The sequence below is a fragment of the Phascolarctos cinereus genome, unplaced genomic scaffold, assembly GCF_003287225.1.
Source record: "Phascolarctos cinereus isolate Bilbo 61053 unplaced genomic scaffold, phaCin_HiC Scaffold_726;HRSCAF=1367, whole genome shotgun sequence".
NCBI classification, from domain to species: domain Eukaryota; kingdom Metazoa; phylum Chordata; class Mammalia; order Diprotodontia; family Phascolarctidae; genus Phascolarctos; species Phascolarctos cinereus.
The window spans coordinates 390,291,413-390,307,104 of NW_027556098.1; positions in this window are offsets into that span (position 1 = coordinate 390,291,413).

Consider the following 15,692-nt stretch of genomic DNA (forward strand, 5'->3'; position numbering starts at 1 on the left):
GAGAAGGAAATGGCAAAAGCACTCTATTATCTTCATGAAGAGTTGGACACAACTGAAACGGCTGAACTGAACTGTGTGCTAACCATTGGGCCAGGAGTTGGGGATGCAATGACAGAAATGAAGCAATCCTAGTCTTCAAGAAGCTTATGCTCTAACAGGAGAGATGTGTATGTATGAGATGGCTATATAGATATACATATACATATGTACACATGTATGTATGCGTGGTACAGTGGATAGAGAACTGGAACCAGAAGCCAGGAAGCCCTGGGTTCGAGTCCAGCCACTGACAGATCTTGCTGTCACCCAGCCTTCAATGTCCCAAGTAACTCTCCACGACTAGAAGGTGCAGCCGAGCAGGTGCAGATCTAGACTGATCGAGACAGATGCCGGCACAAGGAATTTGATGAGGAGACAGAAAGGTAATAACACTGACACCACTTCTGGTTCCCTTTAAGGTTTCCAAAACACTTTATGTGTGTTATCTTATTTACTCCTCACAACAGCCCTGGGATGTAGGTGCTATGAGAGGTTAAAGGACTTGTCCAGAGTCACCCAGATAGTATGTGTCTGAGGCTGGATTTGAACTTGGGCCTTTTTTGGACTCCAAAGCTAGCACTCTGTGTATTATCTCACCTCGTTGCCTCATGAAATGTTGCCCCTAGGCCATCAAAACCAGGGATTTAACCAACCAGCAGCTATTTCAAGAGGAATTAAACAATGGTTGGTGCCTGGTATACATCAGGTATTTAATAAATGCTTATTGCCTGGCTGACTTTAAACCCATTTGGAAAGACCCCGACATCTAGATTACCTACTAGGGAGGAGGGAGGGAGCTTTGAGATCATCTAAACTAAATCTTCCACTGAGAAAATATTTCTGAAGTATTAAACACAGTGCCTGGAACATAGTAGGCACTTAATACATGCTTATTCCTTCCCTTCCCTTACAGATAAGGAGACTAAGGCCCAGAAAGGTTAAGGCACTTGCCCAAGGTCACACCAGGCATTAGCAACATGAAAGAAAAGATAATATCTTTGTTATATATTACCCAACGAGGAATGAATCACACAACCCAAGGTAGATTTCTTTGTCTGGGCTGGGTCTATCCCTGTTACCTTGCTATTGTCTCTAGCTGGATATTGATACTCATGCTCATAAGACTTATGAGTCCCCAAAAGGAATTGGGCTCTTAAGGAACAGAGCAACCCAAACAACAGCATTGTCTCAGGCTGCATTCAAAGAGACATCATGAGAGTCCAGAACAGACCACAGCTGAACTACTCAGTTCTGAGAGCCTCACTTTCAAGCACTAATAACATGAATAATATCTAGCATTTATATAAGGCTTTAAGGTTCGCAAAGTGCCTTACATATATTATCTCATTTGATCCTTACAATGACTCTGGGAGGCAGGTGCTATTATCATGCCCATTTTATAGGTGAAGAAACTAAGGCCCAGTGGGGTTAACTGACTTGACCAAGGCCACATGGCTAGTAATGGTCTGAGGTAGAACTGAGCTCAGATAAGTCCAGTAATCACTCCACTGCTCCACATTTAGGAAGGACACTCACAGGAGAGGGTGCAGGTGGGCCAGGCTGTATCAGGATGAAGGAACTGCAGATATTTAGCCTGAAGAAGAGATAGTTGTAAGGTAGAGTGGAAGCAGGATGGGGCATATTGTATTGACTGCCTTCAAGTATTTGAAGGGATGTTAGGAAGAAAGAATTGACGTTTTATTTTTGGTTCCAGTGGGTAAGACTAGAAACAGTGCATTGGAATTACAGAGAAAGTTGAGGCTCTGTTGGAAGGACCAGAGGTCCTACTGGCATTGCCCACACTTGGGACAGCTTGGCTTCGGTTCCTCCTCCCTGGAGGTCGTAGGTTGCAGGAGTGTAGGACCAGCTCAACCAGACCTGGAAGGGACTCCAGAGCCTGTCTAGTACAGCCCCTTCATTTCACAGTTGAGGCCCCTAGAGGTTCAGTGACTGGCAAACCCAGAAAGCAAGCAGTAGAGGCCATTTTTCAGGGATGATTCACAGGGGATTTCCACTTTAGCTTTTGGACTGGCTAGCCCTGAGATTCAATAAAATACACGCCAAACTGGCTTCCAAACAACAAGGCAGGGTGGGGTGAGGGTCAGGCTAACTGTGACACCAGGTCCCAGTGGCTAAAAAAGGGGGTGGTGGGGCAGAGAATCTGTGTCCAGAGTTTTCCTCTTCTCTCTTTCCCCCTTCCCAGAGGAGAGCCCCTGATGGTGCCACCCCCCCCATTCCCCATCCCTCATCATAGACAGGTAGCTAGGGCTGGCTCCTGCTGTGTTCTTGACCTCAGGAGGACTCCCCACCCCCAGCAGCAGCAGCGACCGCCTTCAGCCTGGAGGGCTGGCCCTTTGGAGATGCTCAACAGCCCAAGCCCTCTCCAGTCCCAGGCCATCACGGGAAGTCGGTTTTGAAACGCTGCCAAGGGAGAGAGCAGTTGTCAATTACACGCGAAACATCAAATAAATAAATAAATAAATGATCAGCCTTGTCTTGGCCGATAAACTGTTTCTACCTCAAAGACTTCCCCCCCCCTTCCCAGTCCCTTCTTTCCTCCTTCCTCATTCTCTTGGCAAACACATCCCAGGCAGAGCCTAATAGCCCCATTTAGGGTGTTGTTGTGTGTGTATTTTTTTCTTTTCACCGCGGAATTGAACTGCTCTTGCCCATTATGAGGTTTTCAGGTTCTCTCTGAAATCAAATTACCGAGTCCATTTAATTTTTTAAAAGCTCAGATGATTTCCCTTCTCCAATCGAAGAAGTGACTTCAAGGCCAGACCCCCTGTCAGGCAGCTGATTCCCCCGCGGGCTCTGCTTGAGGAAGACAACGCGGTATTCAGGACAAGGCTGACATCTAGAGGGGGAGCTAGCTGGATACCCCCAAACCTCACTCGCTTCCTCAGACAGCAGAGCGGGGCTGTCACAGGAAAAAGGGGGACGTGCCTAGGGCTTCCCGTGGGTTGGCTGAGTCAAGAACATTTTGGTAGCAGGTGCCTGATCAGACCATAGGTCTAGAGGCCACTTACTCCAACCACCTCATTTTACAGATGAGGAAACTGAGGTACCAAGACGTTAAGGGACTTTCCCAGGGTCACATAGCTGGTAAGTGTCTGAGATAGGGTTTGAACTCGTCTTTCTGTCTCCATGTCCACCATGCCAAGCTCTCTCTCCAGAGAGGAAATCCTGATCTGCAAGCGGCCCCTGGGTAGTCTTAAGCAAAGTAAAGAGAGAGAGCAGTAAATAGTAAGAGAGAGACAGAGATACAGACAGAGATACACAGAGACAGACAGACAGAGAGAATGAATGAATGAATGAATGAGGGAATGGATGGATGGATGGATGGATGGATGGATGAGGATAGCTCAGTGCAAGCCCATTTCTACTAGTGGAAAATTAAAATTCCACAGCCCAGAAGAGAGAACTGCCTCATTAGCAGAGGGAGGTCAGTGCTGCTGAGAGGTCACAGAGAGGCCAGGAAGCCACCAAGAATGCACATAGCATCTTCTGCTTTAGAGAATTGACCCATGGCCTTTCTGCGGGAGGTGTTTTTCTCTCTTTTCCCTTCATTCATTCATGTATTCATTCAACAAACATTTATTTCAAGTGACTCCAGTGTTTTAGGTACTGTTCTGGACACCTGAGATAAAATGATAAAAGATACAAAAATCATCCCTGCCCTCTCAAAAAGCTAACACCCTAATGGGGGAAAACATGTACCCCAAAAAGTAAATATAAAAATATACAAATAAAGACAAGGCAATGGGGGGGGGGAATTAACAATGGGGATGGGAATGAAGGCTAAGCCTCCTATAGGAAGTGAGCATTTGAGCCAAGCCTTCAAATACGCTAGGGACTCTGCCAGGAAGAGGTGAGGAGAAAGAGTGTTCCAGGAGTGGGGGACTGGGGGCCCACCTTTGGTGGACGTTGTCAAATATTTTTGTTACAAATATTTGCCAGCTACCACCACCCCCATCAACACCTTCTTTCCCACCTTAAGCAGTAAAGGGAAAAGACTTAATGAAATCATTGCCATTTGCCTGGCATAAATGGTACAAATGAGTGGAGTGGCTATTTGCAAGGCTGAAAGGGACTGAATATTAAATGTTTTGGTCAGTCTTCCCAGTTCTACTTCATATGCAATCTGGAAGAGGCCACCCTTTCCTCCTCATCTCTAGATTCTGTTTCTTCTTTAAAATGAGGACAGCAACACAGATCTGTTGGTGTTACTCCTCTGCTCGATAAACTTCAGTGGCTCCCAATTGCCTCCAGGATCAAATATAGGTTCTTCTTGGCTTTTGAAGCCAAGACTTTGGCCCCAACCTATCTTTTCAGCCTAATTACACATTACTCTTCTTGCCAAATCCTACAGTTTAGTCAAACTGGTCCTCCATCTCCTGTCTCCATCTTTGAATTTGTATTTCTAGCAGTTAGCATGGTGCCTAGCACATGGTAGGTGCTTAATAATTGCTTGTTAATTGTATTTATTCCGCATATGTGAATTCTGCATATACTCATTTATATACGTGTTGGCTGTCTTGACAGAATTGAAATTTCTTGAGAGCAAAAAGTATTTCATTTTTTTTCATCTCTTTATCCCCAGCACCCTACTGTAGTACCTGGCACATAGTAGGTACTTAATAAATGCTTGTTGATTGAATTCGTTAGAAGTGCTTTGAGATCTTTATGGTACTTGTTAACTTCTCACTCAGGGCTTTGCTAAGGGCATGAATTCAGTCTGATCGTGGGTGGCCGCTGTGTGTGTGTGTGTGTGTGTGTGTGTGTGTGTGTGTGTGTGTGTGTGTGTGTGTATGTGTGTAGGTTCCTTCCCTGCTGCCCAGACCTCCCAGGTCTTGCTCAGCCATTCATTCCATGATTGACAGATGGGCCGGGAGCCAGAGGAGGATGAGTGGAGATCACGTCAGGGTGACGTGTTTCCCCCTCAGGATCAGCACCCAGGCAGGCTGTGATCATCAGATAGCAACTGGAGTCAGGGAGAATTCTGCTCTGGGCCCTTCCATGGTCACACTGGAACCAGTCTGGATTCTCAGCTTGTTAACAGCAGCTGTGGTTGTGTCTGCGGGATCCAGGTGTGGGGATGTGTTTACTTCCTTCATCCCCAGTTAAAAGGTTATGGTAAACTCCCATCTAGCCTCCTCTCCAATTTTCCCTCAATGAACAGGAGGTAATCACAGCTTCTTTCTTCTCCCATCACTATCAGAGGCAGGGTGATTTTTTTCCTTGTTAGCTTAAGGTTGAGAGATAGTCAGGGCTCTGTTTCCTCTGAGAATAAATGTCTCATCACAGAATATAGAATTGAAGAATTGAAAGTCATCAGAGCCGAGGAGGGCCTTTAGAACACGGACTGTCAGAGCTGGGAGGGTCCTTAGAACCCAGGATGTCAGAGCTGGGAGGGACTTCAGAGGTCATCTAATTTAATTGCTCCGTTCCTTTAGCTACAATCCTAGGGCAGGCATTTAAGTATTACTTAAATTAGAATTGTCTTGATAAGCCCAGCCAGCTCTCAATTCACTCATCAGAGAGGTGGTAGGGTGGTACAGTGGAGAGTGTACCAGACCTCAAGTCAGGAAGCCACATGTTCAAGTCTTCATTCTGTCATTAACTCTCTCTGTGAGTTTGGGCCAGTCATTCCTTTCTTTGGGACTCAATTTGCCTCTCCTTAAAATAAGGGGATTCAATGATCTCTAAGATTCCTTACAACTCCAACCTAGGGCCCTTTCTAAGGTCTAACACCCTATGTCGATAATCATAATTTGTATTTCTACAGCTAACACTTTACATATGTAATCTCATTTGAGCTTCACAACAACCCTATTGAGGTAGGTACTATTATGATCCCCATTTTGTTGATGAGAAAACTGAGGCTTACAAAGGTTAACTGACTTGCCCAGCTAGTAAGCATCTAAAATGGGATTTAAACTCAGGTCTTCCTGACTTTCAATCCAGCCCTCTGTTTACTTGCCTCTTTGTTCTAAGCTTCTCCTTGGCTCTACTATTTTTTGGTTATTTTCCTTGAACAAATTCCGAAATTGCCCTGGTACTCACAAGTGCTTGGTTGAGAACTCCCCACACAGTTCCGTTACAGCCCCTTCCTCAGACCATTCCCTTGAGTGGATAGTCTAGGCTACCTTCCAATGATACCTGGCTGCACCTTACAGCCTCCTGCCACATTCCTGTCCCTACTGACTCAGCCTGGGTTTGGTTCTCCCCTGCAGCCTGCCCGTGGTGCTGAATGATGTCAACCTATGTGGTGTGATGGGATGACGTATGGATTGATAACCTATCACCCCTGTCCCAGCCAGCAGCCAACCCCTCCTCCCTTGCTTGGCAGGTGAGTCATAGAACCTTAAAGTTGGCAAGGCCTCCTACTGGAATGCCATGTCATTATGTTACTTCCCCAGCCGGAGGGCCAACCCTCCCAGATCTTAGATCTCAAAGGAAAGGGACCTAGAGGATCCTGGGAGGTAAACAGCTGACTTGCTAGCTCTGGACTTCTTAGCTCAAAGGTGGTCTAACCAAACCCACTTTGTCTAAGTAAACAAGAGTCATTGATATGCAAAGAAATGTCCGTTCCCAACCTTACCTTTTGAGAGGAGGCATCCAGGAAACATAAATGCCATGAGGCAGCTGGGTAAAGAGCTGTGAAAGGAGTTACATGTCAGGGAGATGGGACTTTATTTCTCAATGAAATAGCCTTTTTATGGTTGGAATAAAAATGCCAGGAGAGCCTAATGCCAGGAAGTCACACACTTGATAAACTTCTGGGTGGGGGGGGGGGGTGGAGAAGAGGAAAGCTCAGATTGACATAAGGAAAACCTGGCTGTCCTGCTTGAGAGAGAGAGAGAGAGAGAGAGAGAGAGAGAGAGAGAGAGAGAGAGAGAGAGAGAGAGAGAGAGAGGGAGGGAGAGGGAGGGAGGGAGGGAGAGGGAGAGGGAAAGGAAGAGGCAGAGAGACAGACAGACTGAGACAGAAAGGGAGAGGAAAAAGGAGATGAAAAGAGAGAGACAGAGACAGAGAGGAGAAAAGGAGAGGGGAGAAAGAGGGACAGAGGCAGAGAGAAAAGGAGAGGAGGGAGGAAGGAAGAGAGTGAGGGAGGGAGGGAGGGCGAGCTGTTTGTCGATGAGCTCAGGGGTCCCCACATGCTTGCTCCTGCTGGGTTACATCCCTTCCCCTTTTCCCATTATGCTGGAGCTCCAAGCCCGGAGATACCCTGCCAGTGGAGCAGATGCTGTAATAGGGAGTGGGCAGCAGGGGGCAGCATTTCCCACTTCACTGTCCTCTCCAGAGTTCATTCCGTAGGGGCTTGAAGCAAAGGACCCCAAACAAAATCTGGCCTTCCAGATTGTGGTTGCATAGACAAGAGCAACTGGTTCTCTATAACTCCACCCCTCCATCCTTTTCCCATTTCCCTGGCCCTTTCAAGATAAGAAGTCTATAGCTTTTTGCATACCTTTATGCTGAGTACCCCAGCACACCCCTTCCCGCCCCCCTCCACCAGCCAGGTCCACCAGCACAATGGAGTCTTCTTCTCAGACTTTCTCAGCCTTGCCAGAAACAGGCCAGGTCTCTGTAGCTCTGGAGCTTCCTCAGGGGATGCAGTGTTGTGGGTGAGAGTGCAAGACTTGAAAGTCAGAAGTCCTGGGTTTGAATCCCACCTTTTACATTTGCTATCTATGTGACCTCAGGACAGTCAAAGCCTCAATTTTTTCCTCTGTAAAGTGAGGGAGACTAGGTAGTTTCTAAGGTCCCTTCTAGCTTTTTATGATCCTATGACTTTGTTACTTAATCTCTGAGCCTCAGTTTCCTCCTCCATAAAATGAAGGAGAAAGGTTTGGATTAGATGGTCCTAAGGTCCCTTCCAGCTCCCCATGATTCTAAGTCACTTAACCTCCCACAGTTTCTTCCTTTGAAAAACAAACAGGGATTGGATAGGTGGCCTTGAAGGTCCATTCCCCCCTTTGTGACCCTATGACCTTCTCTGAGCTCAAGTTTCATCATCTATAAAAACAGGGATGATAATAATACCTGGGGTGCTATCCTCTAGGGCTGTTGTGAGGCTCTAATTAGATAATAATGTGTAATGGAGAGAAAAGCACTTTAAAAGCACTTTGTAAATGCCAGCTGGTGTTATTATTATGAAGACAATTAGGATTTTGGCTTCGTGAGAGGGTTTGAGTGATGGAAGGAACGCTGGACTGGCCTGAGGAGAAACCTGGGTTTGAATCTCACTTTCTACACATTCTGGTTGTGTGATGATGTACAAGAGAGGCACAAGATTCTAGATGGGGAGTTGCAAGGGGTCTTAGGGGCCAGCTAATCCAAGCCCCTCATTTTACAGAAGAGGAAACAGAGTCAGAGACAGCATCTGCCTGACACACACCTACTAAATGACAGAGCCAGGATTTGAACCCAGGTGTTCTGAGCTCTGTTCTAATGTTCTTTCCACTAAATCAACTTCTCTTTCTCTCCTCTCCACTCCCCTTTCCCCTTCTCTCTTCCCCTCTCCCCTCCCTTCTCCTCTCCCTCTCTCCCTTCCCCTACCCTCTCCTCCACTCCTCTCCCCTCCCTTCTCATCTCCTCTCCACTCTTCTCCTCTCCTCTCCTCTCCTCTCCTCTTCTCTCCTCTCCTCTCCTCTCCTCTCCTCTCCTCCTTTCTTCTCCTCTCCTTTCCTCTCCCTCCCTCCTTTGGTGCAGATCACAGCCAATATTTCCCCGCTTATCCTGTTCCATCCTTGTCTTTCTACAGATCCCTCACAGAGGATCAACCCAATCAGTGCACTGGAGCATACTTCCACTCCTCTTGGTATTTTGGGGATACTGAGGCAGCCAGAACTTGGGCTATCTGTCCCTTATCCATCAATCTCTTGACTGGCTACAATCCATCCTCCATCTAACCTTCAAAACAACACTCCTATAGCGCAGGTTTGATGATGCCATTCCCCTATTCAAAAAGCCCCTCTTGCTCCCTCACCTTTAGGATAAAATGCCAACTCCTGTGTTTGGCATTTAAAGCCCTTCACAGCCAGGCTTCAGCTGATCTTCCCAGGCTCATTACCTAGCACTCCCCTTCATTCACTTTACATCCCAGCCAAACTGAATATCCTACTGTTCTTCACACTTAACATTCCATCTCTCTTCCCCATGCCTCTGCACAGGTCATTCTCCATGCCTGGAAAGCTCTCCCTCCTCATTTTTTGTCTCTTAAAATCCTGGGCTTCCTTCAGATTCAGTTCTTGTCCTACTTCCTACATATAGCCTTTCCTGATGTTACCATCCCCCTCCTCCTCGAATTACTTTGTATATGTTTTGCATTTATTTTAATAATAGCTAGCATTTATATAGTGATTTAAGGTTTGTGAAGTGTCTTGTATATATGATTTCAGTTGATCCTGACAACAACCATGGGAAGTAACTATTATGATTATTATTATTCTTGTTTCACATATGAAAAAAAAAACTGAGTGAGACAGAGGTTAAATAATTTGCCCAGGGTTATGCAGCTAATGTCTGAGTGTCTGAGACTAGATTTGAACTTCAGTCTTCCTGACTGCGAGTTCAATAGTCTATCTACTGCACCACCTGGCTACCTTTTGTGTGCATACATTGTTATGCTTTTATTGGAATATAAGCCCTGTGAGGGCAGAGATGCTTTCCTTTTTTGCTTTTTTATTTCTAGCACCTAGGACAGTACCCAGCACATAAACTAAGGGTTTGGTAAATGCTTGGTGACTTAATGTGCATTATCAATATATGTACCCTGCTATTCCCCTCTCCCCCACCTTCCCAGGAGAGCATAAGCCCCTTAAAGGTGTTGCTTTTTTGTCTTTTTATTCCTAGCACCTAGGACAGCACCAGACACCTAGAGTAGAGGCTTAATCAACGCTTGTCGATGGGTTGATTTTTAAGTTACTTGTTCTTTATGAGGTCTTCCATGCTATTTCTTGTGCAAAACAATCATCAGTTGTGGAAATGAAAACAAAATCCTCAAAAAAGAGAAAAAGGACGAAAGGGGGAAAGAAAGAAGGAGGGCGGAAAGGAGAGAAGGAGGAAAGGAAGAAAGAAAAAGAAAATCTTCTAATTTGAAAATGTCTTTGATTGGCAGGTTTGCGGCCTCAGGAAGCTGCGCGCGGTATTCCACACAATCAAGTCATTTTTAAAAATAATCTCCCTGCTTAAGTCGTACACGCCGCTAATTGCATTTTAATAAGTCTCTTAAAATCTTGCCATATTTTTTAATATCCTAATATTAGGTAAGTGATTGCGGGGGACACTGGAGGGCATTGGAGTTTACATAAAGGGGAAGGGCTGTAATGAAGCTTTATTGGTGTGGTAGAACCAAACAGGCTGTAAAGAGTGTGTGTGTGTGTGTGTGTGTGTGTGTGTGTGTGTGTGTGTGTGTGTGTGTATTCGAGGGGGAAAGAATCTTTATGTAGGTGTCTGACAAAGCTACCCTCTAGTGGTGGCATTGGGAGAGGGTAGTGACCCTGACAGAGAATCCCCTTTTATTTCCGTCCAACAGACATTTATTAAGCCCATACTATGTGCAAAGCACTATGCTAGGTGCTGAGGATACAGAGACTAAATAGAACAGTCCCTGCCCTCAAGGAGCTTACATTCTCTAGAGAAAAACAACATGGACACAGAGGCACAAGGGAAGAGAGACAGGGGTCACACAGGCTGGGGTCCCATAATCTGAGACAGGCAGTTCCCCTTGGAGAAGTGGTCACTTATTCAAGGTCTCACTACTAGTGAGTACTAGAGGTAAGATTTGAACCCAGGTCTTCCTGACTCTAAGGCTCACACTCTGCCTATCATGTCACACACTATCTTTCAGTTTCCTTATCTGTAAAATGACAGGGTTTGACTAAAGTCCATTCCAGCTAAAAATCTATGATCCTTTAATTTCTCCAGCCTCAGTTCCCTCAACTGTAAAACAAGGGGGTGAGCCTAGATGACCTCTGAAATCTATTTCAGCTCTAAATCTAGGATCTTAAGAGACCAGTTAACTTTTTTCCTGGTCCTACTCTGATTTGCCCCAAGCCAACAGGTCCAATAACTTGGCTTCCTGGGATTCTTTTTGGCTCTGGTCTAATTGGAATGGAGAGTGACTCTGGGTGCTGACCTGGTTCTGATATGGGCCTCTGCTGCAAAGAAAGAAGATGTTTCTGGAGGTAACACCTTTGACCACTAGGGCACGGATGGTGCATCAAGCCTGATCATGGGCTACAGCCACGTCACCGACTTAGATGGCTACTTAGATGTCCACGCCAGGAAGAAATGAGTGTGACTACAAAGACAAATGCTTTGGGGGTGGACGCTACAAGGAGATTTGTACAGGATGGATGCTGGATGCTGGAGAACTCTTCCCTCATCCTCCACCATTTAAGGAGACTCTCAGGGAATTTACCTCATCATTTCCCACCTGGTTGACCCCTTGGATTTCATGATCTCCAGAGCCTGGAAGGTCATCATTCTGAAAGATGAAATCAACCCTGTAGTTCACACATCCTCAGATCATTAACCCTCCCCTCTGCCTCTTTTTATACATTATCTCCCCCATCAGGTTGTGAGTTTCTTGAGGTCAGGGACTGTCTTAGGCTTTGTGTGTGTGTGTGTGTGTGTGTGTGTGTGTGTGTGTGTGTGTGTGTGTCCCTACTGCTTGGTCCAGTGCCTAGCACATAGTAGGCACTTAATAAGCTTCAGTAGGCTTGGAATCTGACTCTGATAACAATGACAAATGCTTTGGGGGGGGCAGTACCAGGAGGGGAATGTTGTATGTCATCATTCACCATGAACCTGCCATTCTGCTGGGACTAGGGGATAAATGAGCTGCCTTGTTCACAAGCTCTAGAAGCTCTCACCTCACTTATATCTCAGAGACCACCATCAGCTGGCTCCAAGGGTCTGAGTATTGTACACGCTGAACAGAGTGGTGCTCACTGGGGCCCTTGGTCATGATCAAACTAGGCACTCAGGGGCCAACCTCAGGCCTCCTGGTTGGGGGAAGTCTTGGTCCCCCAAGGACACCAGCCCCTCCTCATCCCTCCAACACTCACACACATACCACGTCATGGGCTTAGTGGTGTCGAGAGCCAAGGTGGAAGGGATGGAGGGGACCTCCTTCCTTCCTGTCCCCGGAGCTAAACGGCTGCCTAGGTCTCCCTCCTCTCCTGCAGGCTGGGAGGCACATGTTGAGGGAACTTCTTAACAGGAAGTCGACGTCCAGGTCATATTTAGACCCTTTCATGTGGTTCTTTTAATCCCCCGGGTTGGGTTTCAGACGCGTTTTACAGTTTCAGTTTTACAAAGCAAATCTTCCTTTAATGTTGGCATTTTTCAGGAGAAGGGGGAGAGAGACTTCAGTCAAAACATGTGCGTTTTACATTAGCCAGCTGCTGCTTGGTGGGAGTGGGGGAGGAAGGGGGAAGCTCACAATGTGGCAGCCAGCACCCCAGCCCATGGGGGCTTCCCAGGAGGGGCTCCCCAGCCTGGGATTGTGGGGCCCCAGAGTAGGGGGGCAAAGAGGCTAAGGGCCAGGAAGACTCATTTCACTCTCTCTTGCCTCTTCATCCCCCCTGCCCCCAAAATGCTCTAATCCAGCTGCCTCCCTTTCCCCTTTTTTCTCATATCTTTCCTCCACGCTATCTTTTCAATTGTATCTGTGGATGAGTTGGGAAGCACAGTCCTGGTACTTCCCTCCAGGAGACAAAAGTGGGCTTCGTGGCAGCAGGGTTTGCAGACCCTCTCTGAGTTCCCACAAGGCTAAGCATCAGCATAGCCCTCTGAGCATTTATCATGAGGCCAGATTGAATGCCCCATCTCTGAGTCTATCCTCTCATCCTTTCTTCTACCCATGAATCCAGGTGAGACCAGAAGGGCCAATAAGAGGCAGCTTGGTGGTATGGTGGATAGAGTGCTATGCCTGGAGTCTGGAAGACCTGAATTCAAATCTAGCCTCAGACATTTACTAACTAGGTATTCTGGGCAAGTCACTTAATCCCTGTCTGCCTCAGTTTTCTCAACTGTAAGATAGAGAATAATAATAACAGCACTTACCCCTCACTGGGTTGTTTTGAAGATCAAATGAGATAATAGTTATAAAAAGTGCTTAGCCCAGTGGCTGGCACACAGTAGGTGCTTAATACATACTTATTCCCTTATATCCTTCCCTAGGAAGACAGGAGAGCTAAGGGTCAAAGCTTATGAAGCTCAAGGTTTCTGGTAAAGCTTCAACAGTCCACTTGCTCAAAGAATGCCTACAAAATGAAGATGAAGACAAGAGTCCTTGTAGACTGTGTCCTAGAGCCCTGGACTGGGCTAGGAGTTGAGTGTTCTGTCACTCTCTTGATATGTGACCCTGGGCAAGTCACTCATTGTACTCTGGCTCTGTAACATGAGGGAATAGACGGTCACTTCCAGCTCTACATCGATGATCCCCTAACCTTGCTGGGCCTCAGTTTCCTCATCTGTAAAATGAGAGGAGGGGGCTGGATGGTTTCTGAGCTTCCTTCCAGGTCTAGAGCTATGGTCCTATGACCCAGGTCTGTGGTTCCTTTTTCTGTCTAGGACCTGTTGAACTGGAGTGGGTCGGGAGAAGGCGATTAAGATGGTTGTGGGCCAGACACTGCTTGAAGGATCTAGGAATGCTCAGCCTGGAGAAGAGAGGGCTTGGGGGGGAGCATGCTGGCTCTCTTTAAGGTCCTCCTTGTTCTCTTCCACCACAGAGGGCAGAGGGAACCCTGGGCAGAAGTTACAGAGGGATAAATTGAGGGATGAAGTCTGTGAAGACTTCCTGATGATGGGAGCGGTCCAAAATTTGGGCGGGTTGCCTCAGGAGGTGGGGGGTTCCTCTCCCTGGAGTCATTCCCCAGATGCTGGATGTCCACTTGTTTTTTGATTTTTGTCTTTGTATTTGGGAGAGAGAAAGTGAGAGGCAAGGTCTTATTCGGCAGGGATAGCTCATTTGTGTTTCTACCTCCTATGGCTGTCATTCTTGTTCACTCATTTTTCAGCTGTGTCCAACTCTCGGTGACCCCACTTGGGGTTTTCTTGGCAAAGATACTAGTGATTTGCCATCTCCTTCTCCAGCTCATTTTACAAATTAGGAAACTGAGGCAAACAGGGTTAAGTGACTTGCTCAGGGTCACACAGCTAGTAAGTGTCTGAGAATTCCTTCTCCAATAAAGGTTGGACTAGATAGTCTTTCAGATCCCTTCTACTCTAAGATTATGTAGTTTGGGTCCTCACCCCACCCCACCCTACTCCCTTCCAATTTTTTACACCCTATTACTTTACCCTGTGCAGCTTGGGGGCACAACGCATAGAGTATCAGCACTAGAGTGAGGAAAACTCATCTTCACGAATTCAAATCCAGCCTTAGACACTTCCTAGCTGTGTGACCCTGGGCAAGTCACCTAACTCTATTGGCCTCCGTTTCCTCATCTGTAAAATAAGCTGGAGAAGGAAATGGCAAACCACTCTAGTATCTTTGCCAAGAAAACCCCAAATGGTGTTGTGAGGAGTCAGACACAACTGAAAAACAACAACAACAGTAAGACAATTGCTTTACCCTGTTGGGGACCCTGAGGGCCAACCACACACCCTGAAAAGAGAGTTGGATTTGGGGTCAAAGGACCTGGATTCGAATCCTGACTCTGCCTGTGTGACTCTGTACAAATCATTTCACATTGCTGAGCCCCAACCTCTTCAGCCATAAAATGAAGAGGTTCAGTTAGAAGGCATCGAAGATTGCTTCCTAATCTAAATCTTTAATCTTGTGGTATAGAATAGAAATAGACTTGATGGAAACCAGGAGACTTGACTCTGAATCCCAGTTTCTCTGTTACTAGGTATGTGAGCATGGGTGGGTCATGAGCATCAGTCTTCTCATCTGTAAAATGGGAGCCATACTTGTTCTAACTACATATTCACAAGATCATAGACTCACAGCTAGAGGACACCTTCAATCTCAGCTAGTATATCTCCTTCATTTTACAGAGAAAGGAATTGAAGCACAGAGACTTGAAATGGTAGATTCAGGATTCAAACCCAGGTTCTCCAACTCCTAAGCCAGTGTTCTTTCCACTGCCCCAGACTCTCTCTAGGGTTGCTGTGAGGAAAACACTTTACAAGCCTAAAATCCCTCTATAAATGTGAAATAATAATTTTTTGTTGTTACTCTGACTCTTTGTAACCTTATTTCAGGTTTTCTTGGCAAAGGCACTAGAGTGGTTCACCATTTTCTTCTCCAGCTCATTTTACAGATGAGGAAACTGAGGCAAACAGGGTGAAGTGACTTGTCCAGGGTCACACAGCTGGTAAGTATCTGAGGCTGGAGTTGAACTCACAAAGATGAGGATTCCTGACTCCAGATACTCTATCCACTGTGCCATCTGGCTGCCCAAAATAACTAATTAATCATAAATATGCCTGCTTTATCCAGATCATGATTTCTTTGGCAGAGAAGACTCTTAGTGAGAAACTGCCCTTGCCAATGTAGCTCAGAAGCTTCCCTGCAGCCTCTCTTAGAAAACTGTCTGGGGCACTGAGGGATAGGGACTCGCAGAGTCTCACAGACTGTCTATGGCAGATACAGGTGTTCCTCTATTCACACTATCAAACCGTCCCTCTAA